General features: G+C 41.1%; 1 protein-coding gene across 5 annotated transcripts in view; it reads right to left on the bottom strand.

Moving 5' to 3' along the window:
- The window catches only part of LOC126418889 (molybdenum cofactor biosynthesis protein 1-like), a 330883-nt gene that overhangs the window by 258139 nt on the left and 45042 nt on the right, over positions 1–27702 (bottom strand). The gene's annotated exons all lie outside the window — the stretch shown is intronic.

Raw genomic sequence — 27702 nt, 5'->3', positions numbered from 1 at the left:
TTTAGTTTTGCTGTAATGCAGGGATTCACCAGTGTTTATTTTGCCTGTGAGCTTGTGCTGTCCACAGGTGATTAATTGTCCCTAGATAGAAGTGTTTTTCAGCAGTTGTGTTTTCACCCGTGGTTGTGGTCGTAGTTTCCCAGGTTAAGAATGAAGTGATTGTCAGAGTGTTTCAAGTTCCTGTACAGTCGTGTGGTGAGTTTTTTGAATATCTGTGTGTGAGTCTCAAGGCAGTATTCTCTGTGAAGGTCGACAGTGTGTGTGGACTGTGGTGCACTTCGTTCTGTATCACCTGTAGGCGGCACAGGCGGTCAGAGCCACGTAACCCCAGACTGCAGCTGCATGTATCATCATGGGTCTAATCAGTAGCTTGTACACGGACCTCGATACCCTCCTATTCAGTGTGCTTTACCTGTTGAGCTTAGAGTAACACTGTTTGAGCCTTGCATTTGCTCAGTTGGCCTGTCACTGAAGTATTTGACTTTCACACTGAAACGTATTGGGCGTGTGTGTAGTGTTATTTGTCTGCAGTCTCAATGTGGGGTCCTGCCCACTCATCTCGTATAGGGTGCCTACAGGATGCTGCATTCTCAAAATGCTATACAACAATTCAAGCAAACAACATTAATAGTTTTTATTACAAATAAGAAGCTTGACAATGCTTAACCTGGAATTTACAATGGTGTCGCAAGCAATAGGCGACATGCAGTATAAATCCGAGTCCTTTGCTATATACAATGTTAGTGCAAGTTTGACACACAGCTTGTGGATCACTAACAACTGTTATTGTAGCATTCTGCGCTAGGCCTGTCCGTATACTGTCCTAATCCTGTCCAAGTACTGAGTGGCCGAGGCTGGCAGGAGCGGCACTTATATTCTCTTTGTCTAGGGGCCTGCTCCCGTCGTGGTGTGGTCCTTGCCAATGGGCAATTGGCTGACGGTGCGTTCACTGCCTTCTTTGCTCTTGCGATCTTAATTTTCATTACAGAGCTTGTGGGTATGCCAGAACACTTTATGATTGTGCAGTTGTTATGGCTTGTCAATGAACAGAACTGCTTCACACTTGTCAGCATTTGCTCTAACACACTGTCATTCCAGCTAGGCAGTTTTGTTTGCAGTTGCAAATTATGCCTGATGGTTTCCAGTCTTGCACTAGGATGGTAGTGTCATCTGCGTAGATGGTTGCCATTGTGTTTTGTTCAGTTGGAAAGTCATTGACATAGAGATTAAACAAGAGGGGCCCTTGGATGCTGCCTTGGGGTACTCCCACTTGTATACTGTGTTGTGTTGACTGTTTGCCCTGAACGTCGGTGTTGAAGCTTCTGTGGGTGAGATATGAGTGTGTAAGATGTATGAGCTCGTCGGAGAGACTAGCAGTGCAGAGTTTGCGAATGAGACGATTGTGCCGTAGATGACTGAAGACCAGGAACAGCGCTCCTGTAGCTTTGTTGGTGTTGGGTGTGTGTGTAATATGTTCTACTACACGGAGGAGTTGTTGTGTTGTGGAGTGGTGATTGCTGAATCCAAATTGCTCCAGTCTCAGCGAGTCATTGGTGTTGCAGTGCATAGTAAGATGTTTGAGAATCATCTTCACAACAATCTTATTCAGGGAGCTCAGCAGGCTGATGGCTCCGTAATTTTGTGGTAGGGAGTGGTATTTCCCTGGCTTCCTGAACATCAGGACAGGGAAGTGTTGATGTTGTAGAATGGTATTCGTCATATGTGTGAGATGCTCTATAGCTTTATTCATGAACTCCTGGGTGACACGGTTTTGAAAGTGATTGGGACCAGGAGCTTTTCTATCTGTTTTGTGCTTAATAACCTGTGTAATTTCATGTGTAGCAGTATGTATTGTTACATTGCACTTGGGCTGGGTTACAAGCCATGTAACCTCCTGGTCCATTTCAAGTAGCAGTGCTGGATTGGAAGGAGCCAGATTCAGTGTGAATGATGTTGCTAGTGTTCTGGTCATCAGCTCATGCTTCTCCTCCATGGAGTATGCTGGTCTGTAAGGTATTTGTAAACTTGGTGTGTAGTATTTCTTCTTGGTGGAGTGGACAGCTATTTGCCACACTCCAGGTCATGTGGTGTGCAGCCCTGCGAGTGTATTGTCCCAGTTTGTAGTTTTAAAAGTTTTAATTTAGCCTGTATGATCCCCTGGAGCCTGCTAATATGCTGTTTGTACAGCCAGTATCTCCCGAGATGGTCTCTCATTGACATCGGCCCCTGTATTTCTGGGAGCAGGGCCATTGAACATTCTTGTGGTATAAGTACTGTAATGGTACCTGCTATTGCATCCTGAACTGCAGTGGTAAGGGCTTTGACAGCTTCAACAAGTTTCCTGCTTTGTGTAATTTTGGGAATTTGTGGGATACGACTTTTCAAGCATTTCCTTGAACAATGCCCAATTCACATGCTTGTAGCTCAGTATCCTGTGAGATTCATCATACTACTGTCTTTCTTCAGAGTAAAGTATTACAGGTGTTTGGTGAGGCCAAATCATGTAACTAAAGGATGTTCTGAAATTCCCGTTTTTTTCCATGCAGTTGCTTCTTGTGATAATCAAAGGCTGATTTTGACTAGTTAGAAATACTGCCACCTCCCTAATGAAATGTTGGTTGTGGTCAGATTTATATGTAGCGTAGCTAGAGGTATGGGTTGCTCCAGAGTGGTTAATTTTGTTTTACCTTGTACGTAAGCAACAAAGAGCGTCCAGTGGAGTTAAATACCCTTGGCAGCAGAAATAAGTTTCACATGAAGTACACACAGCTTATCCTGTCTCAAACGCTTGACAGCTACACAGCGAACATTATTCAAATGTAGATGGCAGCTGTACCTTGAAAGTAAGCGTACCTCGTGAGTATATCAGCAGTACATCTTCTGACATGCTTGATGTGAATGTGAACATAGAATAATAGTTAAAAACAACTATAGAATTGGTCAGCAGAATCACCATTTGTGGTTCCGTAAACGTCCCCATTGGTTGTCTTCATGTCAGGTCTCCAGGTGGAACACATCGTCATCTGGTCACAATACTACGGCTGTGAGCCGTCGCACTATCTGCCGGAACACAAATATCCATCGACCGTGGGTCCACCGCGCGTGCGCGAACACAACTGCCCTCTAGCGACAGGCACAACAGCGCACAGGTGGTGAAAGCTCGTGGGAACAATAGATATAAAAAACTGACAAGTTCTGATGACCGAAACAGGGACCATTGTGTTTCTTAACATCAAACAGAACAAGGTTCCAATTGTTAGTTAAAGGGTACCTCTTATCTCAATTCAGAGTATTGTTAGATAGCCGCATTCCAATGGCTTCTTCCACTACACAGTCCCAATACAGCGACGCAGGGTCAACCACTTGTCTCATCGTACAACATTTCATATTTTTCAGTAAGACAATGTTCAGACACTCAGATTTTTCTGGCTGAATTAAATGTGCGTGCCGATCGTGCTTCACGCAACGATACTGGAGCGTACGAATAGTTCGTCCAATGTAGGCTTTCCCGCAACTGCGGGGAATTGTGTAGATCCCGGGCTTTCTTGAACCAAAGTTATCCTTCACTAAGCCCAGAAGAGCTGTGGTCTCAGGCGGTGGACGGAAAATACTTTTAATATCAAACTTCTTTAAACTTTTTCCTGTTTCTGAAGATATACTTCCCGCAAAATGTAGGAATTCCGCAGATTTGCTTGTATCTTCTGTTAGTTCCCGCAAATGTCCAGTCTCCAGTTCTTGCGTCAAACTGTCTGCATCTCAGATAGCGTAAACCCTTTTCACCAATGTAAGTAGGACCCCGTTGCGTTGGTAGGATTGATAACTGCCTGATGGATAAAGATATCTGCGTGTGCTTCAGATAAACTGTCCTAATGTCCCATCACCCCTCCTGTGGACCAAGACACCTAAAAACGGATGTTCGCCGTCCTCTTCGACTTCCATCGTGAACTCAATATTGGGATGCACACAATTAAAATGATACAGAAAACGATCCAGAACATCCCTCCCAAATGGCCATCCCATAAACGTATGGTCGACGTATCTCCAGGAACAAGTTGGTTTAAAGAACCATGTTGCAATGTCCTCAATCTTCCACAAATTGGCGACCACGGGGCATAATGGACTCCCAATAGCCATTCAGTTTGTTTAAAACTTTTGTCATTAAGTAAAAAAACACGTCAACGTCAACACATGGCGACAAAGCTTGTTGTTCCTTCGTCCAATTTTTCACAAATTAACTGCAAAGAATCCTCAAGAGGAACTTTGGAAAACAGAGACGCAACATCAAAACTAAAGAGCCAATTCTTGGGATTGAGACTCAGAAGTCATATGTTGAATAAAAACCAGAGAATTGGAAACAAGATTATAGCAATTTCCGACAGGGGGACTGAGAATGGACGCTAGATACTTAGCCAACTTATAAGTAGGAGTGCCCAAATTTCTAACAAAAAGCCGAAGAGAAAGTCCTTCCTGTCTACCTTAGGCAAACCGTATAATCTCGGCTGGACTGCAGAACCAGGTCGACGTTTTTCCCAGAACTTCATCAGATAATGAAGTCTCTTTTAATGACTGGAAGAGTCTTGAGAGTCTTGGGTTTTATACGGTGAGTTGGATAGTTCTGCAATCTTTGGTATGCCGAGTGTGCAAGAGAGAGATCAATTTTAAGCACATAATTGTCCCGCGAAAGAAGAACCGTTGAACTGGCCTTGTCCGCTGGAGGAATTACTAAATCTTCTCTGAAGGACCGGATTGCGGCTCTTTAAAGCGAGATGTTACGTCGCGAGGGTGGCACCTGAAGCAGCTGAGACACCTCTTACCTAACCTCATCAGCTAGATGGTCGGGAAACCTGGACACGACTTTTTCAACGGCAGAAATGTATTCCGTAATTGGAACATCACTGGGTGTATGGGTAAAATTGAATTCCTGTTCCAATACTGCAGGCGTAGCATCGTTCACTCTTTCGTTGTGAGACTGATCACATGTCGACGGGTGTTATCAGTGTAGACTGCGAAGAAAACCGTTGAATTTTCGAAGATTTCCTACTGACGGCGTTTGCCTACACCCAGTCTGATATTGCCCAGGACGAACTGTCGACCCAATTCCAGGATGCAGCGGAAGCAGCGCTGAAACTGCCAAATGCAGATAAAATAAATCTTTGGATATGAAATCCAGTTGTGCACGTATAAAACTATTGCGCTCCCTTAGTAAGGCAAAACCAGCACGCTTCTTAATGGTGTTGGCCATTCTTGTCTCAATGTAATCAACAATTCTGGCAAATTTAGGTATTAAAACTTCATTCCAGCATCTCAGCCAAAAAGCGAGGTTGCTCAGTAATTTCCCCTTCTTACGAAGTTCATAAAATACCCTTGAAAGTTGAAACGTCCCCTCACCGTAGAGGATCTTCATGTGATTCCGTAATCTCTGCCGGCGTAATAATTGGTTGTATTCATGTCGGGGCTCCAGATTCAAAACATCATCTGATCTGGCTGGAGAGCCGACATGAATACCCATAATCACGTATCAATGGCCAATGATGCAAACAAAATGGTCTTCATCTCTTCGGTTTGGAGTGATCATGTGTACATGCGTGAACTCGAGTACACAAGTTATGTGACTAGAAGTGAGACAGGGTCATACAGCGTATAAATTCTCAACCATGTAGTTGAGAAAGATCCAAACACCATTTCAACCTCAATATTCACAATTTTCCATCGCGTTTAGCCTAGGATTATTGTTTGCCCTCAGATAAACCAAAAGTAAAGAAACACATAGTATAGGATGTTATGTTGTCCATACTGCAAATGAAATAAATCTTTGGATATGAAATCCAGTTGTCTGCTGTTAAACTCTCAGCAAGCCTTAACAGGTAAAGTTCAGACATATTGTTAAAGTCACGATGTCCAGAAACGAAAGGGCTATTCTTAAAATTTCGGACAGTTGTCACACAGGTATACACGGTGCTAAGTCGGAACTGTCCATTATTGCAACTAATTTCCAGCTGTATGAGGGGGCGAAAGAAGCAACACAAGGTACTTTGTTTCAGTAGTGTTCCGAAACGACAGGCAAATGATGTATTTATTATAACGAATGAAACATTGCACAAATAACTGACAGGACACTCAATATTTAGTCTGTCACGAATTACATGCGGGACACATCCAGAAATTAGTGATAATTCTTAAATGGATGAAGTTTATCGCAAACGCTCATGGTGGGGAGGGAGGGGGGGGGGGGTTGGCGGCAAGTGCAACTCCTTGCTGTCCGTCCCCGGACGTCCCCCCCCCCCCCCCCCACTTCTGTAACCTATGACTAAGTATAAATCTACGAAGTGCAACACTATGAATTAAATTTCAAAATAGGATATAAAAAAGTTTGCTCTCGAGCTCACATGCGATTGCACAGATTAGAAATGGAATTCCTGGAAAACCACCCATGCTTTCTGAAAACCGGGGAAAGTGTTTTAACAATATAGCTATGCTACTATCTGGGGAAAATCGAACGCATTTCTCGCAGTTTCAGTGGAAAATTTACTCACAGAACATCCAGTAATATGCAGGCAGCACTGTGTGGTGGAAAAATTTCATAATTCACACAGTACTTACATGAAACTAAGTTTATTACTGTCTGCCAGCACTGAATCAGAAAAAAAGATGGTTCAGCACTAATCTTGATAACCACAGAGAATACATGCAACTATCTAAATACGTTCCTGAGCTGTCCAGAATGCTGTGTTCCAATAACAGGTACACGGCTGTCCGGACCTCACTGCTGCTCCGTCCCGACACACGACGACCCGGAAATACTAGCGGTCGCTCTAAAGATAGTACGACAGTCCTCTTATCGATAAGCGCCGCTGGTGCCACTCACGGGCAGGCAAGCCAGCAACTTAGTGACGCCAGTAAATCTAATAAGAAACAGGACGGCAGTACCGCAAAGACAAAATGTTAAGCAATAAACGGCACTAACACGAGCCGCGCACGGCTCAATCAGGGTATGGTATAATGCAGGACAATATAATTACATGGTTTTCAGTGTATGTAGTATTGCGATCTTCGATTTGTTTCCTTACTTTATACCACTTTATAACGTAGTCCCGAAACATGTTCTGGTTATTATATCACACATTTAACAACTGACGCGAAACATTGTCAGTACTGATTCATGAACCAGTTGTACGTTGCTTGACAATACATATACAAGCTTAGAATTTAGGACCTTAGCCACAGTCTTCCCACGTGGTATTGCTTCAGTTTATCCTGGTGTACAGCTGTGTATCCAAAGTACTGTCTGTTTTTTTAATTCATCTGTCTTTCGACTGGTTTCGAGTCCTACATCGCTTCCTATCTTCTGCACTACTTTTCATCTCTACAGGGTGTCCCCGAAATGTTGCGACAAAATTCGAGGAGTTGTAGAGGGTGTCTTGAGGAACAAATGGAGGATAGGAATACGTGTCCAGAAATTTCATCCAACGAAGCTACAGAACGTCGAAGTCATAGAAGCCTATGTCTGCCACTAGGGCACCCCTTCGGCAGCAAATTCACGTTGTACACTGACGAAATGTAAGAGGAACGCCTCGCAATGTTATTTCTTATTCAGTGATCGCAACTGATTGCCATGATCGCCATTGGAGTGGATGGAGCTAGCTGCTGCGTAGACAGGCCTTGTCTCCAATGAATGCGATGTTCTGTTGCTTTGGCGGATGACTGTTTCGGACACGGGTTTCCATCTGTAGTTTATTTTTCTCCTGTATTTTAGAGGGTTCCAGGAGAAAAATAAACTGCGGGTGGATACTCGTGTCGGAAACCGCCACCAACCGAAGCACCAGAGCATTGTATTCATAGGAAACAAAGCCGTTCTAAGCAGCAGCTAGCTCCACCTTCTCCACTGAGGGTCGTGGTAAACACTCGATCAGTGAATAAACAAACAACATTAAGAGACTTTCTGCCTACCGTCCTTCAGCGTGCAAAGTCACGTTTGCTGCCGGCGCCTATAACATTGGCGCGCTCTAGCGTCGTTGAACGACGTTTCCCAACATGGGTTTCTACCCGCAACGTATTCCTCAAGATACCATCTACAACCCCACGAAGTCTGTTTCAACGTATCTAGAACACCAAGTTTATAATTTCTTTGTACTAGGGCGCGTGTTCTAGTATCTGTCTACACCTACATTACTTTTTTCCATTTCTAATTCCTTCCAGCGCAAAATTAATTTTAGCGGCCTGCGTGGCAAATGTTCCATTAACGTGACCATTCTACTGGTAAGGCTTTCCCATAGATTTAATATAGGGCCTATTTGTTTTTTCAAAATGGTTCAAATGGCTCTGAGCACTATGTGACTTAACATCTGAGGTCATCAGTCTCCTAGAACTTAGAACTACTTCAACCTAACTAACCTAAGGACATCACACACATCCATGCCCGAGGCAGCATTCGAACTTGCGACTGTAGCGGTCACGCGGTTCCCGACTGTAGCGCCTAGAACCGCTCGGCCACTGCGGCCGGCTGTTTTTTCAGTACCTCCTTGTTTCGTATCCCGTCTCTCTACTTTACTACCTTCTTCGATAGTACCACATCTGAAAGGATCAAATTTTCCCCAATTTCTGATCGTTTGAAGTGGCGTAGTGATGAAGGTAAAGGTCTCGTACTGGGGAGGACGGTGGATTCAAATACTCGCCCCACACTGAGATCAGATTTTCGTGGCTTCCCTGAACCACTTCAGGTCACTGCATGGATAGAGCCTTTGAAAAGTATACGCCGATTTCCCTTCACATCCTTCACACATCTCAGTTTATGCACAGTCTCTAGTTATGATGACGCTGAAAGGAAGCCAAATCTTCGGTCCTTCTAATTTATACTTCTCAAATTTTCGCTTGGTATATATTTCAGTTCCACACAATGATATGCTCCAGAACTTTCTTCAGGTATGCCACATCCACTTGACGAATCCACCCCTGCAAGAGCTGTCATCTGCAGAGAGGAGTGAGAGTGTTTGTCATACCAGGAACAAAAGAATACAACCCTGTGAAAATGGCTGTTGTCATTCTGGAAGACGGGAGGGTCCACAGCATATCCATATCAAAATGTAGAGGGGTAATGCTTAATTACAGATAATGTGGAGATGAACATCGTGGTTTATTTTCATGGCAATGAATGGTCGCAAGTCACGGTGCGAAAACTGCCCCACAACATCACAGAACCACCTCCGGCCTGATCCACAACTTCCACTCTTCAGTGTGGCATCATTGCACTCCAGTCAACTACTGCCCAGGTACTGTGTTGTTTGTCCAATTAAAGACGTCCAACTCTACATGCCGCTGAGAGCAATGACCTTTTGCGAAGTACCTCGTTCCGAAAGTCCATGGCATGCAGTTCCATTCGCAACGTTGGTTCGCTGGAAACTTGTTGCATTCTTTCAGTCCTGGATCCTTGCGGTGGGAGAGGTGAGAAAGTAAGAAACTGAGAGCCCCCCCCCCCCCGCATTAGAATCCTACTGTGGATCCATGTCTGCATTGAATGACTGCAGCAATTTCTGTCGGGTTGGAAAAATATTGTCATTGGCAAGGTGTGTCATCCGTCACTAGTCACTGTCGGTTAGGGTGTTTTAACAACGGCTGCTCTTAATATGTGTTACATGACTGTGAGTGGTCCACCATTCCTTGTAGACAATCCACAATGATACACCAATCAACCTCTTCATCTCAGAAGAACAATGTCCTCAATTATTTGGTGCATATATTCCAATCTCTGTTTTCACCTACAGTTTTTACCTTCTACAGCTCCCTCTAGTACCATCCAAGTTACTGCCTAATGTCTTAACACATGTACATGTCCTATTACCTCATCAACCTATCTTACAGCGCAAATTTCGTATAATTGAGTGGCACATACACAGAATTTCATTGTAAAGAGGCACTGTCCTGAATTAGTTCAGCAGTGGAGTGTCACACAACCGTCTGGTATCAGTTCTACGTGACTTAGAGCGATTCAAAGCATTTGCTGTGAGCAGCAATTCCTTGTCATGTTTGAAACCGATTGTATCTGGTAATGTATGACAATTGTCTCTGGTCCATGTCAGCTAAAGTCTTCTTACTAGCGTTGCTCCTACGCCGTATTACATGGCTGCGAGAGATCTACCATTACTGTCTTGATACATCAACAAATCAGTGGACTGCACTCACGATCTGATCACAGGAGAGTCCAAACACGATAACTACTAACTGCAATCCTGTCACTTCTCCATGTAGAGCCTTCTTACTGTGGTGTTCCTTATAACCGACTGGCACATAAACTATCTCATTAAAAGTATCTGGACACCGCTATGTGATGCGGAATTGGCGACTATATGTCACGAGAGGTAGACTCGACAGGGTAACTGGAGGTGGGAGCCATTGTCTTATTAGCAGAGAAACAGTAACAGTAAAATGGGTTGTTCACGAGGGCTCGGTGATCTCGAACGTAGTGACTGGATGTCACCGGAGTAACAAATCCATCAGGGTCATTTCAGACGTTCTAAAGCTGCCCAAGTCGACTGCTAGCGATGTGAGTGTGCAGTGGAAGTGGGGAGGAAACACCACAGCTAAACCTAGATGAAGCAGACATCATGTACTGACGGACAGGACCTCCAACCCTAGCAGACGGTGGTTGTAAGAAACCGCACGAAATGAGTGGAAGGGATCACTCGTGTGTTCCAAAGTACTACCAGTAGTCCAGCTAGCACAATGAATGAGAGTTAAATGGAACGGAGTACGATGGTCGTGCAGCTTCTGTCAAGCCACAAATTTCTGTAATTAGTGCTAAGCAAAACATGGGGTGATGTAAAGAATGACGCCATTGGGCAGTGTATCACTGGAAAGGGGTGATTTGAAGTGAGGAATCACGCTACATACTTTGGAAATCCAATGAAAGGGTTTGTAGAATGCCTGCCATCATGCGTAATTCCAACACAGAAGTACAGAAGAGATGACGTTACAATATGGGGCTGTTTATCGTGCTTAGGGTGTCGTTACCTCATTGCACTTAGGAAAACGCTATATGCAGAAGTATGTGAAGACATTTTGTGGAACTTTAGGCTGCATTCAGCACAGGAAGTTTTCGGAGACTATAATTGTTTCAGCATGACAGTAAACCCTGTTGTGCGGCAGTATCTGTGAGGTAATGGTTTGTGAATAACAATATTCCTGAAATGGACTATGCTGCCCAGTGTCCCGACCTGAACCCAATGGAACTCATTTGGGAAGTGTTAAAAGATCGACTTCGCTCCGGAATCCAATATCACTACCACCTCTGGTTTCAGCACTTGAAGAAGAACAGACTGTCATTCCCTCACTGACATTCATGCACCTCACTGGAAATGTCCCCAGCAGAATTCCAGCTATCATAAATTAAAGGGTGGTCATATCCCATGAGTAATAAAGGGACACACACACACACACACACACACACACACACACACACACAGCCAACAGCCGACCCACCAGCCCTTCGCATGATCTCCGTCACAATTTCACCCAACCCCTCCCTCCCCCAATCACTCCACCCAAAAAATTATGTTATGTTATGCGTTGCCCTGCCAGCCGACTGACAGAAGTTCATCGTTTGTCCCTGTAGTCGCTCAGTAAAGTAGGTCGTAAAGTGTGTAGGCTGCACAAGAAATTGGTCGGTCGGTTGGTGTGTGTGCGCAGTGCCCTTTATGTCCATTACTAGATGCTGGACACTTTTGATCAGAAGGTGTACCCACCACTTGGCCGGCATGACATACTTCAGAGTGGTGGAGGGTAACGTGACAGCCTGGCAGAAGTCCTACACAGGTTGTTGTTGTTGTGGTCTCCAGTCCTGAGACTGGTTTGATGCAGCTCTCCATGTTACTCTAGTCTGTGCAAGTTTCTTCATCTCCCAATACCTACTGCAACCTACATCCTTCTGAATCTGCTTAGTGTATTCATCTCTTGGTCTCCCTCTACGATTTTTACCCTCCACGCTGCCCTCCAATGCTAGATTGGTGATCCCTCGATGCCTCAGAACATGTCCAACCGATCCCTTCTTCTAGTCAAGTTGTGCCACAAACTCCTCTTCTCCCCAATTCTATTCAAAACCTCCTCATTAGTTATGTGATCTACCCATCTAATCTTCAGCATTTCTCTGTAGCACCACATTTCGAAAGCTTCTATTCTCTTCTTGTCTAAACTATTTATTGTCCACGTTTCACTTCCACACATGGCTACACTCCATACAAATACTTTCAGAAACGACTTCCTGACATTTAAATCTATACTTGATGTTAACAAATTTCTCTTCTTCAGAAACGCTTTCCTTGCCATTGCCAGTCTACATTTTATATCCTCTCTACTTCGACCATCATCAGTTATTTTGCTCCCCAAATAGCAAAACTCCTTTACTACTTTAAGTGTCTCATTTCCTAATCCAATTCCCTCAGCATCACCCGACTTAATTCGACTACATTCCATTATCCTCGTTTTGCTTTTGTTGATGTTCATCTTATACCCTCCTTTCAAGACACTGTCCATTCCGTTCAACTGCTCTTCCAGGTCCTTTGCTGTCTCTGACAGAATTACAACAATATCAGCGAACCTCAAAGTTTTTATTTCTTCTCCATGGATTTTAATACCTACTCCGAACTTTTCCTTTGTTTCCTTTATTGCTTGCTCTATATACAGATTGAATAACATCGGGGATAGGCTACAACCCTGTTTCACTCACTTCCCAACCACTGCTTCTCTTTCATACCCCTCGACTCTTATAAGTGTCATCTGCTTTCTGTACAAATTGTAAATAGCCTTTCGCTCCCTGTATTTTACCCCTGCCACCTTCAGAGCTCCAAAGCGAGGAGTTGAGCTTTTTTGAGGGGGTGGCTGATATTTTGTCCTGTGAGATTGTCTGTAGTGATGGGTGCCGGCGATGTGCCCGCAGGGCCCGACGTGGGAGTGGAGCGGCGAGCTGCCGCATGTGGCGCAGACGATCCTGCACCAACACGCGATCCAGGGCGACGTGACGGAGCTGCAGCTGGCCGCCGTGCGCTGGACGTCCTACTGCCGGCAGGCGCTGTCTTCGCTGCTGGACACTCGCATCCTGCTGCGCCTGCTGCAGGACCTGGACGCGCGCTGGCCACACGAGACGCTGTCCCGCGAGGAGGTAAGCGCTAAGTGGCCCGCGCGCGCCCGCATAGCTTGCCGGATACCGGAGGCCCATTTTCACTATCATATTCACACATTGTCTCATTCGGCTCTGCTATTCCGATCAAACATCGGTTTTCTGAGCGTCAGTTGTTATACACCATGGTCGGCCAGGGCTTTTTTTATTTCTGAGCTTGCAATACCAAAAGGGAACAAATGTTGCTTTCATGTTAACGTGTGTGTCCTCGAAATGACCTTGCACGTATTTCCGTGAAACTCACTATGTGGCAAGGCTGTGCTTAGCAACACCCTGTCTGGATTCTTGGCGCATTAGTTTTGGTGACACAATCGATGCTGATCGTGAGCAAAGAGTGAACAATAAGATATGCGTTAAGCTGGGAAAACCCTAGTGAAATGTGGACGATGATTAAGCAACTGCAGCGAGGCCCTTTCAAGAATGCAACTGAAAGAAAAGCTCCATCAAGATATCACATACATACGACAGCCTGTGACAAATGAGCTTACAAGCATAGAAGTTGAAAATTTCCCTGCTTTCTTTCAAGACCTCCAGAAATGTTGGTAACTGAAGTACAATTTTCTATATTTTTTTTAATCTGTCCTGTAACATTTCTGACAAAGGGAGTATATTCAGGATGAGTCATGCACGACGTAATACCCCTTTTATTTCGTGAATGATTTTAGATACCGAAGCTAGGTTTTGGGCCAATGATAGCACGCTAAGGGACACGTAATTTGGTGTGTAATACAGAATCTTCGCTTTTGTATCGATCGTGATAATGAAGCAAGTATAATTTTTTAAAGAGAATGATATACTTTCTTAACGGCATCCGAAAGCGCATGAGAAGAAGACTGCAGTGATACAATGCTTGTTAATTTTGTAGTAGAAACTCTTTGCAAAAGAATGAGAGAAATATTCTAAAACTGAGTCATCCGGAATCAGATATTACATTGTAAACATGGTCATGCCAGTCTACATCGTTGTATTAAGCTTTTTGACTGTTTACTTCTCTGTGCCCCAGAACTAACAAAACTGTGTTGTCTGTCAGCAGATCATTTATGCTTCATAATTTCTTGCATGCTGACATGTACACCAATGTGGAAAAGTTAGACACGCTATTATGAGACGAATGTCAAGAAAATTCTGTGAAAATAGTAATGAAAAACTGCTCGAAGAAACTGTAGGTGTTCCTACAAAAACCTGGAAAAGTACGTACAATTGAAACAGCTTTCCTTAGTCCCATCTGATACGCCAGAAACTAGCATATGCCATAGTCTCACAAAAAAAATCGTAGGTGTTTCTATGTCGTATACAAAATGACGTTTTATTTTAGTAGCGAAGGCGTGCCTTGCTGCATCGGCATATAACGGCTGAGTCTGGTCTGAGAGCTTGGTGTTATTTCACAGCAATGGCCTACTCTCACCTCATTGCTTCCCAGTTTTAGTGCATTTCTCGGATTCTCTTGCGAAAGGCTTCAGTGTCAGTAATAAAAGCGCTATATCATCGTAATTGGCTTTCCAAGACCTACTGAATATAGTTATGAAAAGTATACGTTTCCATTAAAAAAAATCATACTTGTATCAACATCTCGGTTGATGCCTGATATCAGGGCATTATCCATACGAAACAGTGCCCCTCAGGGTACTATCAATTGCACGAAACCTCGTTTCGATATCTGTAACCGTTCAGGAAATAAAAGGGGTGTCAGGTCTTTTGTAACTGAGCTATATTATTTCAAAGTACGTTGGTTAAGTCAAGGGGCATGCCTGAAACGATTTTTCAAATTGAAACCCGCTATTGTTAAATTTATGAAAGAAAAATGAAAGGAGGAAAGAAAATTGGAACACCCAGGATGGGCTGAAGACTTTGCATTTTACGTGGATTTGACTGCACACTGCCCACAGTAAGATATTGCAAGGTGAGAAATAATCTATTTTTGATATGACGGGGATATGTTTAAAAAAATAGCATTGTGCGGGTGATAAATTATGAAAAAAAACACCGTCCATTTCCCTAAACTCACTGGTGTTAAAGAAAACGTGAATTTGAACAAACTTCTGTCTCGTTAAAAGAATTACAGAAATAGTTTTCCAAACATTTGAGCGCACTGCCAGTTCTATATTTCCTTGTGATCTCTTTTAGAGACCATTTTGCATTTCATTTTAAAGCGCCCCTGGGCAACTGCAGATGGAGCTTATCGATCTGCAACGTATTTCCCGTTTATAAGCCAAATCCTTCTGTGTTGAAACTGTCCCGAAGCTCGACATTCCACGTTCATACAATGAGATTGCAAACGTGATAACAATGTTTCGATCAACATAAATGCATGAAAGACTGCTTTCGATTATGAAACTAAATAAGTCACGATTATGTGGCAGCCTGTGATGTAATGTAGAGCTGAATATAACACCAAATATGCAACGAACATTTTATGAAGGTTTGAAACCCGCAATTCAATGGTGTGTTCCTGTAAAAACCGTGTGCCAGTGCCGAAGAGTATCAAACATTAGTATCATCAGTGGACTTGAGTATCGACAAAGCATTCTACCACAGACGTGGTATGGAAACGAATAAGGGCATTGGAGACTTACGTTGAATCCATTCAATTGCCTCAGAATGCTGACAGCGTGAGCTTGGTTCAACCACTGAAACATGTGGATTATGAGAGGAACAAATGCCTGGGCCATAAATGATGAACCTCCTCACCACAGTATCAATGGTTCCACTATGCACAAGCCTCAGCACACCATGTTCCAGCAAAGGGATGAACACTTTTATTGACTTTGGTAAACAAGTGAAACTGTAGCACATTCATGGACAGTTCAACTTAACAGCAGCATTAACAAACTCAAGTGCGCCTGCACCATATTTCATGTGAGGTGAGCACTCTGGACGATGCCGCAATAGCAGAAGTTAAATTCCAATAATCAAACTACAGACTCTGAATTCAAATGTGCCTGTTGATGCAACCTTTATTTATTCATTTATTATTTTGTAAATAGCAGTAGTAATAATGTGTAAAGTGTACATTAAACAAAATTAGATACAAACATTATGTAATGGCATGTTCTGAGAGTACATGAGGTAAACTTGGGCACAAATGAAGGTCTCAGTACAATGGCAGGCCAAGAGTTTAAAGTACAGAAAAGTTAAATAGTGTTAATGCAACACCACTGCATACTGACATCCAGCGACCAGTGATATGGATCACTCCAGTATACAATAAACGGGGAGGGGTAAGGGGTAAGGGGTGGCAAGGGGTGGGGGGGGGGGGGGGTTGCAATTGTGTAAGTTCTTTAAATGACCTACACATATCAATAAATTGTCGCACCATCCCCACGTGGCAGAGATATCATAGGGAGGTATGATTACATCTACGTTGACAGAAAATTTAAAAACAAAACTATCGATTTTTATGTACCTCTTTATGTATATATGTCTGCTTGTGTCTGTATATGTGCGGATGGATATGTGTGTGTGCGAGTGTATACCTGTCTCTTTTTCCCCCTAAGGTAAGTCTTTCCGCTCCCGGGATTGGAATGACTCCTTACCCTCTCCCTTAAAACCGACATCCTTTTGTCTTTCCCTCTCCTTCCCTCTTTCCTGATGAAGCAACTGTGGGTTGCAAAAGCTTGAATTTTGTGTGTGTGTTTGTTAATGTGTCTATCAACATACCAACACTTTCGTTTGGTAAGTTACATCATCTTTGTTTATATATATATACGAGGGCAATTCAGAAAGTAACCTCCGGTTGATTTAAAAAAATACACCAAGTTAAATAAAAATATTTTAATATATACATCTTACAACTACATCTTTGCACTATTTCTCTACATAGTCTCCATAGCGATTGAGGCACTTATCGTATCTCTTCACAAGCTTTGAAATTCCTTGTGCATAAAAATCACCCGCTTGTGCCTTGAGCCAGCCTGTGACCGCATCTTTGAGCTCTTCGTCGTCATCAAACCGCTGTGACCCGAGCCATTTCTTCAAATGCATGAAGAGGTGATAATCACTTGGCGCCAGGTCTGGGCTGTAAGGTGCATGGTTGATAACGTCCCACTTGAAGGACTCAAGAAGGGCCGTTGTTCTGCGAGCAGAGTGAGGACGGGCGTTATCGTGCAAAAAAACGATACCGGAAGTCAGCATACCACGGCGTTTGTTCTGTATAGCCCGTCGTAACTTTTTTATTGTTTCACAGTACACGTCTTGATTAATGGTCGTACCATGTTCCATGAATTCAACCAACAACACCCCTTTGGCATCCCAAAACACCGTTGCCATCAGTTTTCTGGCAGAAAAATCTTGCGAGGCTTTTCTTGGTTTGGGAGGCGAATTTGAATGTGCCCACATCTTTGATTGTTCTTTTGTCTCAGGGTTCACGTACTTAATCCAGGTTTCGTCACCGGTCACGATTCTGTTTAACAAAGGTTCTCCTTCGTCCTCATAACGTGACAGAAAGTCTAATGCAGAGGCCATTCTTTGAGTTTTGTGGTGGTCGGTAAGAATTTTGGGCACCCATCGTGCACAGAACTTACGGTAACCCAATCTTGCTGTCACTATCTCGTACAAGAGAGTGTTAGAAATCTGTGGAAAACCAGTAGACAACTCCGACATTGAGAAACGTCGATTTTCACGAACTTTTGCATCAACTGTCTGAATGAGTTCGTCAGTCACCAATGATGGTCTACCACTCCTCTCTTCATCATGAACGTTTTCTCGTCCACTTTTAAATAAACGTACCCATTCACGGACAACTCCTTCACTCATAACTTTTGGTCCGTACACGGCACAAAGCTCACGATGAATAGCTGCTGCAGAATATCCTTTGGCTGTAAAAAACCTTATGACAGCACGCACTTCACATTTGGCGGGGTTTTCTATTGCAGCACACATTTCAAACTGCCACAAAAACTAAACTAGCGCAGGTACGACGTTCACTCGACCACGGCTTGATGCCGACTGACCTGTTGAGTGCGTGAACGCACAGATGGCGTCGCTACTCCCCCCACAACCCGCACTGTGACCAATCGGAGGTTACTTTCTGAACCGCCCTCGTATATATATCTCGGTGTCTTGTTGGTCTTTTGAGCTGGTGCAATAAAGACGTATGTAATTGCACTCTACCAGTATTCTTTTAATTAAAAGTTACAATATGCAGAAGACACAAGTTTTCATTCTCGTACCTAGCTACACCGTATTTTCTACTTCCCAATGTGACAAGGGCTTGCATTTTTAAATGGACCTTTTTGGAGATGAAGTCAACCTGAAGAGAGAATAGCCGCCGCAGCCATGTTGTTGTACATCGTTGGGGAGAAAAGGTAAATACCACGCCGCGCACCCAAACTAACAGGAATTAACATTTATTCAATGCCACAATGTTCTTAACATGTACGCATCTATACCTGTGCGCATTTATGGACAAGTTTTGCTGCGGCTAAATGATAATTACTTCAGATCTGGAGAATTCACATCATCTCTCCCCCAACCACTATAATTATAAAGAATTGTGATAAGTAATTCTTTTTTACACACAGTGATTTACATTCAACTACAGTAAAACACACACACACACACACACACACACACAAAATATAAACTTACATTTTTTTTTTAATTCTATGTAGTAGAAGCAGTTGTCAATCAAGTATAGCAATTTTGGTTTCTGCTTGAAGTTAATCTGGTTGTTACTACATTTTTTACTAATAATATTGTTCAGTTTTTACTAAAATGATAAACACTGTAACCAATTTTGATGATCGTATCGTTAGACGATCATTTTTTTGAGAAAAATTGTACTTAAAAAGTCTTCACAAAGCCGCATCAGCTGTTTTCACCTTCTGCCGTCACACAGGTTATAGCTGAGGAGCAACATACACAACATCGTCAGCTCATGTCTCGTGTAGACGACTAATGGAAAGAAATTACTAGCCGAAAAAATATGTACTCGCATCTCAAAGAAGAGTGAAGAAAAAAGTATAAGTGACAAACAAACGGAGATTAAGAAGTGCTTTAGACAAGTTACAAGCTGTGCCATCTGCCAAACAGTGTGGTTTAAACCGATTAGGTGAGAAACAAACAATCAAGTCATCAGCCAAACGAAAATTACGAAATGATTTAAACTGAAGAGGTCAGATGTGGATGAAGCAAAACTTATACAAGCTCCAGAAGTTAACTCACCTACTGATTGCCACCAGAAAACAGAAGCCATACACAAGAAAGGTACTGAAAATTTTTAGGGTAAGTGCTGTATTAGAAATGCCATTGGATAAAGAATCAGAAACCATTTCCACTAAAGTTACTAAATACCCAGGGTTTGCTATACTACACCATAATGTTCAGTCACTCACAAATAAAATTTCCATGTTGGAAGCACTACTCTAGTATGCACTAAATGTAGATACAATTTGCATTACTGAACACTGGCTATGAAATGCCGAAGTAAAATTAACCTCAATCTCAGGATATAGATTAGCAAGTCATTTTAGCCGAGAGTTTTCCAAACAAGCTGGCTCTGCTATCTTTGTGAAAAAACAAATAAAGTTCTGTGATGTCAGTAAAAGTTATATTGACCCGATTGAAAAAGACTTTGAACTTTCCATTACTAAACTGACGGCACTTAATTTCATAGTTATTAACATATATAGAGAGTGCCAAGTGGAAACTTGCCAGTCTTCATGAATAAACTAGAGGTTCTGCTGAACAGGATCAATACACTAAATATGAAGATAGTGCTTTTGTGGGGATTTCAATATTGATTTTTACAAAGACAGCAGCACCAGAGATGCTTTGATAAATATGACCAACACATTCAATATGATTCCCACAATACACTGCCCAACAAAATTAACAGAATGCACAAATTCCATTATTGACCAAATATTCATATCTGACACAATTTCCAGTTTCACAAGCAGAGTACTGAGCATGGGTTATAGTGATCATGAGGCACAGCTGCTGTGTATAGAAATGCTAACAAGTAGTAGTAGTTCCAAAAAAGTAGTTCAAAAGAGAACCTTTCCTGAAGCTAACATTAAATCTTTCAATCTTTTACTGGCGAAGAAAAACTAGGAAAGCATCGCCACTCAGAACAATGTTGATAGCATGTACATGAGATTTCAGAGCATCTTTCTTCACTATTTTAATGTAGCATTTCCAAAAGTAGTAAAAACAGTAAAACCTAACAATAATAAGCAATGGGTAACTAAAGGCATAAAAATTTCCAGTGAGAGAAACAGATTTCTGCAGTACTGTTGTAAAAAGTATAGAGTAACCCAAGAAAGCCTACAAAAGCCTACAAAAGAATCTATGGTAGAGCAGTCAAAGAGGCAAAAATTATGTGGAATGACAATTTGATAAGAAACTCATCTAACAAAATGAGATCCACGTGGAGAGTTATAAAGAAAGAAACTTGTAGTTCAGCTCCAAAGAAAAAGAATGTATCATTAACACTAGAAGACTCAAAAGTCACAGACCCAAATTTGATAGTGGAAAAATTCAGTGAATACTTCACTTCACTAGCTGAAGACCTCATTCAAGTACACTGTCAAGGACAAGTCCAAAGTTTCTCCAGCAAGTCAGTGATCTTGACTGCTTCTATGTATGTTTATGAAACAAACCCCAATGAAATTATAAGTAAAATTAAATCATTAAGCAATAAAATGTCAAGTGGTCTTGATGAAGTACCTGATTTCATATTAAAAACATGTGCTCACCACATAGAAAACCCCTTGGCAAAAATTTTCAACCTCTCTTTAAAAACTGGTGTATTTCCAGATGTTTTTAAAATAGCAAAAGTTACACCAATGCTAAAAAAAGGTTCTTCGGAAAAAAATATCAAACTACCGACCCGTGTCACAGTTAAGTTTCTACTTTAAAATTCTAGAAAAACTCTTCTATGACAGGCTTCTAAGTTTCATAAATAAATATGCACCACTTACAGTACAACAACACGGTTTTAGAAAGTCTAAATCTACACAGACACCAATTTTCGAATTCTTAGACTGCATTTTAATCCCTTGATCAACATAAATTAGCTGCAGGTATTTTTCTACATCTATCAAAAGCCTTTGATATCCTGGACCATAACATTCTGCTCGAAAAATTAGAAAGACAAGGAGTAAGAGGTGTAGCACATAGCTGGTTGTTTTCATACCTAAAAAACTGCAGGCAGAAAGTATCACTTCAGCATGAATTCGACAAAATTAATAAAATAAGAATCAACTCCTTTCTTTCTAGCGAATTAACAATAAAACTTGGTGTACTGCAGGGCTCAATCTTAGGTCCATTACTCTGCTTGATTTATGTGGATGGCTTAGTTGAATATACGAGTCCCACAAAAACCATCCTGTTTGCCGATGACACCAGCATATTGCTCACTGGATCCAATCCAGAAACTTTGCAGTCCACAGCAGAAAGTTCTATGGAAAGACTTTCTGAGTGGTTAACAAAAAAAAAAAAAAAAAAAAAACAACTCATTATAAATACTGAAAAAACTGTGTGTGTCGATTTTCATTTAATTCCTCCAACTAATCAAATGTCTATTCAAGCACAATTAAAAAATGATCCCCTAGAAAATGTAAGTGTCACAAAATTTTTGGGTCTATTGGTTCAGCAGGACTTAAAGTGGGGCACACATATAAATAACTTGTCTAGAAAACTATAATCTGTGTGCTATGGCCTAAGAATTTTAAAGGCTACAACAAGCAAAACAACAGTACTGCAGGCATACTATGCACAGTTCCACTCACTAGTCCAATATGGGATCGTTTTCTGGGGATACTCAATTCATAGTGTAAAGGTTTTTAGAATGCAACAAGGGCTCTAAGAATAATTTGTGGCCTTAAAAAGATGGACTCCTGTAAATCCCATTTTACTGAGCTTAGTGTTCTAAATGTTCCAAGTTTATTCATTTATGAAACTGTCTTGTTCACTAGGGACTACCTCCTGAAAACAAGCAAACTGCTACAGAACAAAAATGTACACAACTATGGTACCAGAGGGCAATCAAATATACATCAAAAATATCACAGAACAACCACCTATTAGAGGAGCATAATTAACATTGGTGTAATACTACATAATAAGATAACAGAGGAAATAAAAAATGCTACTCATCCAATATTTAAAGCTAAACTAAAGGCATTTCTAATAAAGCACTGTTTCTATTCTGCCAGAGAATTTCTGAATACGTAACAAAATTAATTGTAATAGGTACCTATTTTTAATTTGCCTACTATTTTGCTTATACTATGTATTATTGTAACTTATATTTGACCTGTCCAATATCAATTGTACAATTTGTGCTGTATGATAAAACTGGACCAATAAAAAATCAAATCAAATCAAATCAGATTTTAAAATTTGTTGTTCCCCTCACAGATTTGAACACATCATCAGTTTTACTCGCTATCTGAGGCAATGTAGGAAGGGTCTCACCCAGATGTAGTTGAATGTAGGTTGAAGCAGAATATTAGCTTAAAGGAAAAAACAGGTTGGGATTAAATTAGAATAGGAAAAGAAGAATCCTGCTTCTAGGTAGCAGTCATGGGAGGGGTGTAGGCCAGCGGCTTCAGGACGAATTAGGCGCAGGGTAACAGGTCACAAGTTTTGTGAAACCATGTGCTAGCCTTAGCCAGGTGACAGAAAACTTAGGTCAGTTATGCAGGAACTCTGAGAAGGAACATCAGGTTATTGTAATTGGAGGAGCAGGAGACAGCCTGGCTATGAATCCAAGATAAATCATTAGGAGTGACCTGGATAAAACAGGAGCAGAAAATGGGCACACAAATGTGGGGTTTGTGGAGCTCTTTCTATGTCATGATCGGCTCTGGATAAACACTGCTATAAGGCACGACTGGACAGGATGCCCCAGACACCGGCAAAATCTCATGTAAGTGTTGTTCCAGTTGATGCTATTGGTAAGTGGGAATACACCTGCACCTAAATATGAAGGGGAAAGACAAGGTCGCTTCTCTATTAGTAGATACTGTAAGGAGGGCCACAGTTACACATGGGACGATCCCTGTGGTTAATGGGACCAGGCAAACAGGTTCTTTAGATTAAAGCCAAAGTCCAGACAGACAACAATCAAGAAAAATAGTACAAATGAAGCCATATGTACAGCAAATAGAGATAAAGCTATGGGTACTATCAACTTACTTCACCAAAATATCAGGGAAACAAAAAATAAAGTAGATGACCTATTAGTGTGTTTAGATGATCTCAAAAATAAGAATGTGATTGATATACTTTGTCTGTCTGAACACCATGTAACTGTGGGGATGGAAAGTGTCAGTACAAATGGGTATAATTCAGCATCTTACACTTGCAGATCTAGCATGGATAAAGGAGGAATTGCCATTTACACAAAACAAGGGTACAAATACAAAACTGTAGAAGTAAGCAAATTTTGTGTTGATCAGCACTCTGAAGTTTGTGCATGTGAACTACAGCTAGCTAGTGAATGTTGATATTAGCAACAGTGCATAGGTCCCCATTAGGAGAATGGGAGCTATTCATAAAAAACGTTTGACTTCCTATTATGCTGTCCGTCATACAGATAGAAGAAGTTATTAATCTGTGGTGATTTCAATATAAACTTTCTAAGCAATTCTGATAGGAAAAGTGAACTAGAAGTGTTATTAATGACATGTAACTTAGAATCAATGATCAATTTCCCTACACATATAGCTCAAGACAGTACCACTCTAATAGATAATGTATTTGTAAAGCAAGAGGATGCAGAACTAACACATGCTTTCCCTGTGACAAATGGATTATCAGACCATGATGCACAATTGATTAATTTACAAAACCTAGCAGGGTGTACAGTTCAGAAACCATTAAGTAACAATGTAAGGTTGCTCAGCCCAATACCTATAGAGCACTTCAAAGAAAGTTTAAGAAATGTTAATTGGGGAGATGTACCTATACAATGAGCCAAATGCTAATGATAAATGCAACATATATCTTGATAGGTTTATATCCCCTTCTGAACATTGTTGCCCAAAAAAATTACTAAATGTAACACCATTTTTCAAAGAAACCTTGGATTGCTAAAAGTATTAAAATGTCTTCAGAAAGTAAAAGAAAACTGTATGAGATAGCAAGAATTAGTAAAGACCCAGGAGTAATTTTACACTATAAAGTTATTGTAACATACTGAAAGAAGTTGTCAGAAAATAAAGAGATACATATGTTAGAGATGAAATTAACAACTCGGGCAATAAAATCAAATCAATATGGTATGTTGTTAGAAGGGAGATAGGAAAAGTAACCGCGGGGGTATTTAGTATTACTATTAAGGGGAATGAGACTATTTTAACCAACAGTACACAAGCAGTTAATGTATTTAACAACTACACACGCAGCTAATGTATTTAACAACCATTTCTTAAGTGTAGATAAAAAACTTGGTGAGAACAGTTCAAGAGAAAAAAACAAGCAGCACGTGGAAGAGTCAGTTTGGAGAAATCTTAAATTAATTTTCACCTAACAACCTCTTATGAAATAAGGAAAATCATTAAATCTTTGAAAAATAAATGTTCAGTTGGAGTAGATGACATCTCTAACAAGATATTAAAACAATGTGGAAAATTTACAACTGATGTTCTGAGTCACATATGTAATGCATCACTAACTCAAGGTATTTTCCCAGACAGTTTAAAATATGTCATTGTCATAGCCTCTCTAGGAAAAATGGGACACCACATATGTCAATAATTACCGGTCAGTATCCTTGCTTACAGCATTTTCAAAAATCACCAAGAATGTAATGTACTCAAGAGTGGTTAGCCATCTCAACAGTAATGGGATACTTAGTAAATCACAGTTCGGATTTCAAAAACGCTGTTCTACTGAGACAGCTATATACAATTTCACTGTCCATGTAATAGAGTCTTTAAATAGTAAAATATCGCCAATAGGAATTTTCTGTGACTTATCCTAAGCATCTGATTGTGTGAACCATGACATTATATTACAGAACTAGCAATTCTACGGTATAAATGGAACAGCATATGAATGGTTTAAGCCATATCTACAAAAGAGGAAACAAAAAAGTTTCTTTCTATGGTTTAGATGATTTAAGGAAGTTTGCCACTTCATGTAACTGGAGTGAAATTACGTTAGGTGTTCCACAGGGTTTGATCCCGGGTCTCCTTCTGTTCTTGATATAAATGAATGACCTTCCTAACTTCTGTGAAACAAGAAACTAACCCGACACTATTTGCTGATTCTGCAAGCATCATTATTTATACAATAAAAGAAACTCCAATAGAAAATGATACACATAATGAATTTGCAAAAGTTGTTCATCGCTTTTCTGCGAATGGGCTTGCTCTGAACTTAAAAAAAACACAGTACATCCAATTTTCTGCCACAAGGAATACAGTTCCTTCAATAAAAATAACACATCAACAGAAGTCAGTAGACAGTAGCATACTAAGTTTGTAGGTAGACGTATAGATGAGATTCTTAATTGGAAAAATTCATATTTTGGATCTCCTAAAGCGACTAGGTTCAGGAACTTTGCAATCAGAATAATTGCCAATTCTGAGGATATAGAAATTAGTAGGCTAACATACTTAGCACAATTTCACTCTCTGATGTCATACGGAATTATATTTTGGGGTAACTCAACACTTAGGCAAATGTATTCACTGTTCAGAAGAAAGAGGTTAGAATAATTTGTGGGACTCATAGTCGCACATCTAGGAATCTGTTTAAAAGGTTAGGAATTCTTACAACAGCCTCATAGTACATTTACTCACTAATGAAATTTGTTCTCAATGACATGGACCATTTTAAAAACAACAGTGACATTCATGATTATGATACTAGAAGGAAGAAAGACTTACACTCTCCTCTTCTTTACCTATATTTGGCACAGGAAGGGGTAAAATATGCTGCTGTAAAACTTTTTGATAAATTACCAGATGAAATAAAATGTTTGACAGACCATACATGAATTCTTGAATAGGAATAAATAAATTTATAGGTATAATATATGAGTTTTGTGCCATTTAATGATATGGGGTACATGATACAAATTTTAAGCATAAAAAAATTGATTCATGTATGCATTTATTATGCACTTGACACATTCCACATCATAATGGTTACTGTGAGAATGATCAATGGAACACATAACCAACAAATGAAACTGATTGTTGCCCACAGCAACAAGGCCTTGCAATGCAGACTTTGACTGCCCACTCTCTACTGCCTTTCTTACGTAAATCTTGTCCCCTCCACACTTCTCTACTGCTCCACTTCTCTGTGTGATAACACCTTCCTACATGGGCTATAGTTTTTGCAAAAATACTTAACAGCTATTTAAGAAGCATAAAAAAATCGAAAAATTGTGTAATTTAAGACAGAAATATAGTGAATACACATCTTTTATGAGTTTTTATTGTTTTTAAAAATTTAAGTGAAGGTACTCTATTTTGCAGAAACATACAGACAGAATAAAAACATTCTTGTATTCAGATTTGGGTCTGTTCGCTACTTAATAAATTCATGAATTTCATTTACAGTTTGGCACTGGAATAGACATTCCGGACATTTCTTTTGAAATCTGCCATTAACGTTAAGGACTTCTGAATCACAGAAATTATTCAATACTCGAGATGAGAGTGAACTCAAGCACAGTTTTATAAAAAATGTCAATAATCCACTCACTCTGCTATGGTCTGCTATAGGAGGAGATCAGTACAAGGAATCAGCTTCAGTTATATATTTGGCAGGATCTAATATAGCTTAAGGCATGCATGGCAGTTAAAGTTGAAAAAGTAAATTTGTTTTCACATTGAAACAATAAGAGGAATTTATAACCCACTGCCTGCCATATTGCCATATAACAACAATGGAAATTTCTGGATGAACTGAAACATAAAATAAGGACTGTAGAGGACTGATGTATCACACATGTAAACACGCAACAGAAAACATTATTCACACTAGTTTTTGAGCTCGTTACCTTCCTCCAGCAAAAATGCACATATTCACACACACAACCACACAAACTCCCAAGCACACTCTCCCACAACTATAGAAAGGTTGACTAATGATTATTGAGAGCAGTTGCCTGCACAGCTGCAGGTGCTGAGGATGTAGAGAAGGACACACAAGGCAAGGAGGGATAGTGGGATTAATGTGGGGAAGATCTTTCGACAGATGACTCAGTGGCTGCACACCAAGACAAAAGTAGTGCAGAAGATAGAGGGGAAAGGAAAGGGGGGACAGGGGTGAGAGAGAGGGGTGAAGGGGGAAGATGGGGAGGGGTGAGAGAGGGGAGGATATAGGAGGGGGAGGGAGTGAGAGAAGAGGGATAGGGGCAAGAGAGGGAGGGGTTGGGAGGGGAAGGGGGAGTGGGGAGGGGAAGGGGAGTGAGGAGGGAAGTGGAGAGGGTGCGGGTAAGAGGAGGGGAGGGGAGGAAGAGTGGCAGATGGGGGGAGGTAGACTGGGAGGAGAGGGGGAGGGAGAGGTGGGAGTGAGAGAAGGGGAGGGGAAGAGAGGGGGAGGGGAGAGAAGAGGGGGAGAGGGGAGGG

The sequence above is a fragment of the Schistocerca serialis genome, chromosome 9, assembly GCF_023864345.2.
Source record: "Schistocerca serialis cubense isolate TAMUIC-IGC-003099 chromosome 9, iqSchSeri2.2, whole genome shotgun sequence".
In the NCBI taxonomy this organism is placed as follows: domain Eukaryota; kingdom Metazoa; phylum Arthropoda; class Insecta; order Orthoptera; family Acrididae; genus Schistocerca; species Schistocerca serialis.
This window is presented reverse-complemented; position numbering and strand designations above follow the sequence as displayed.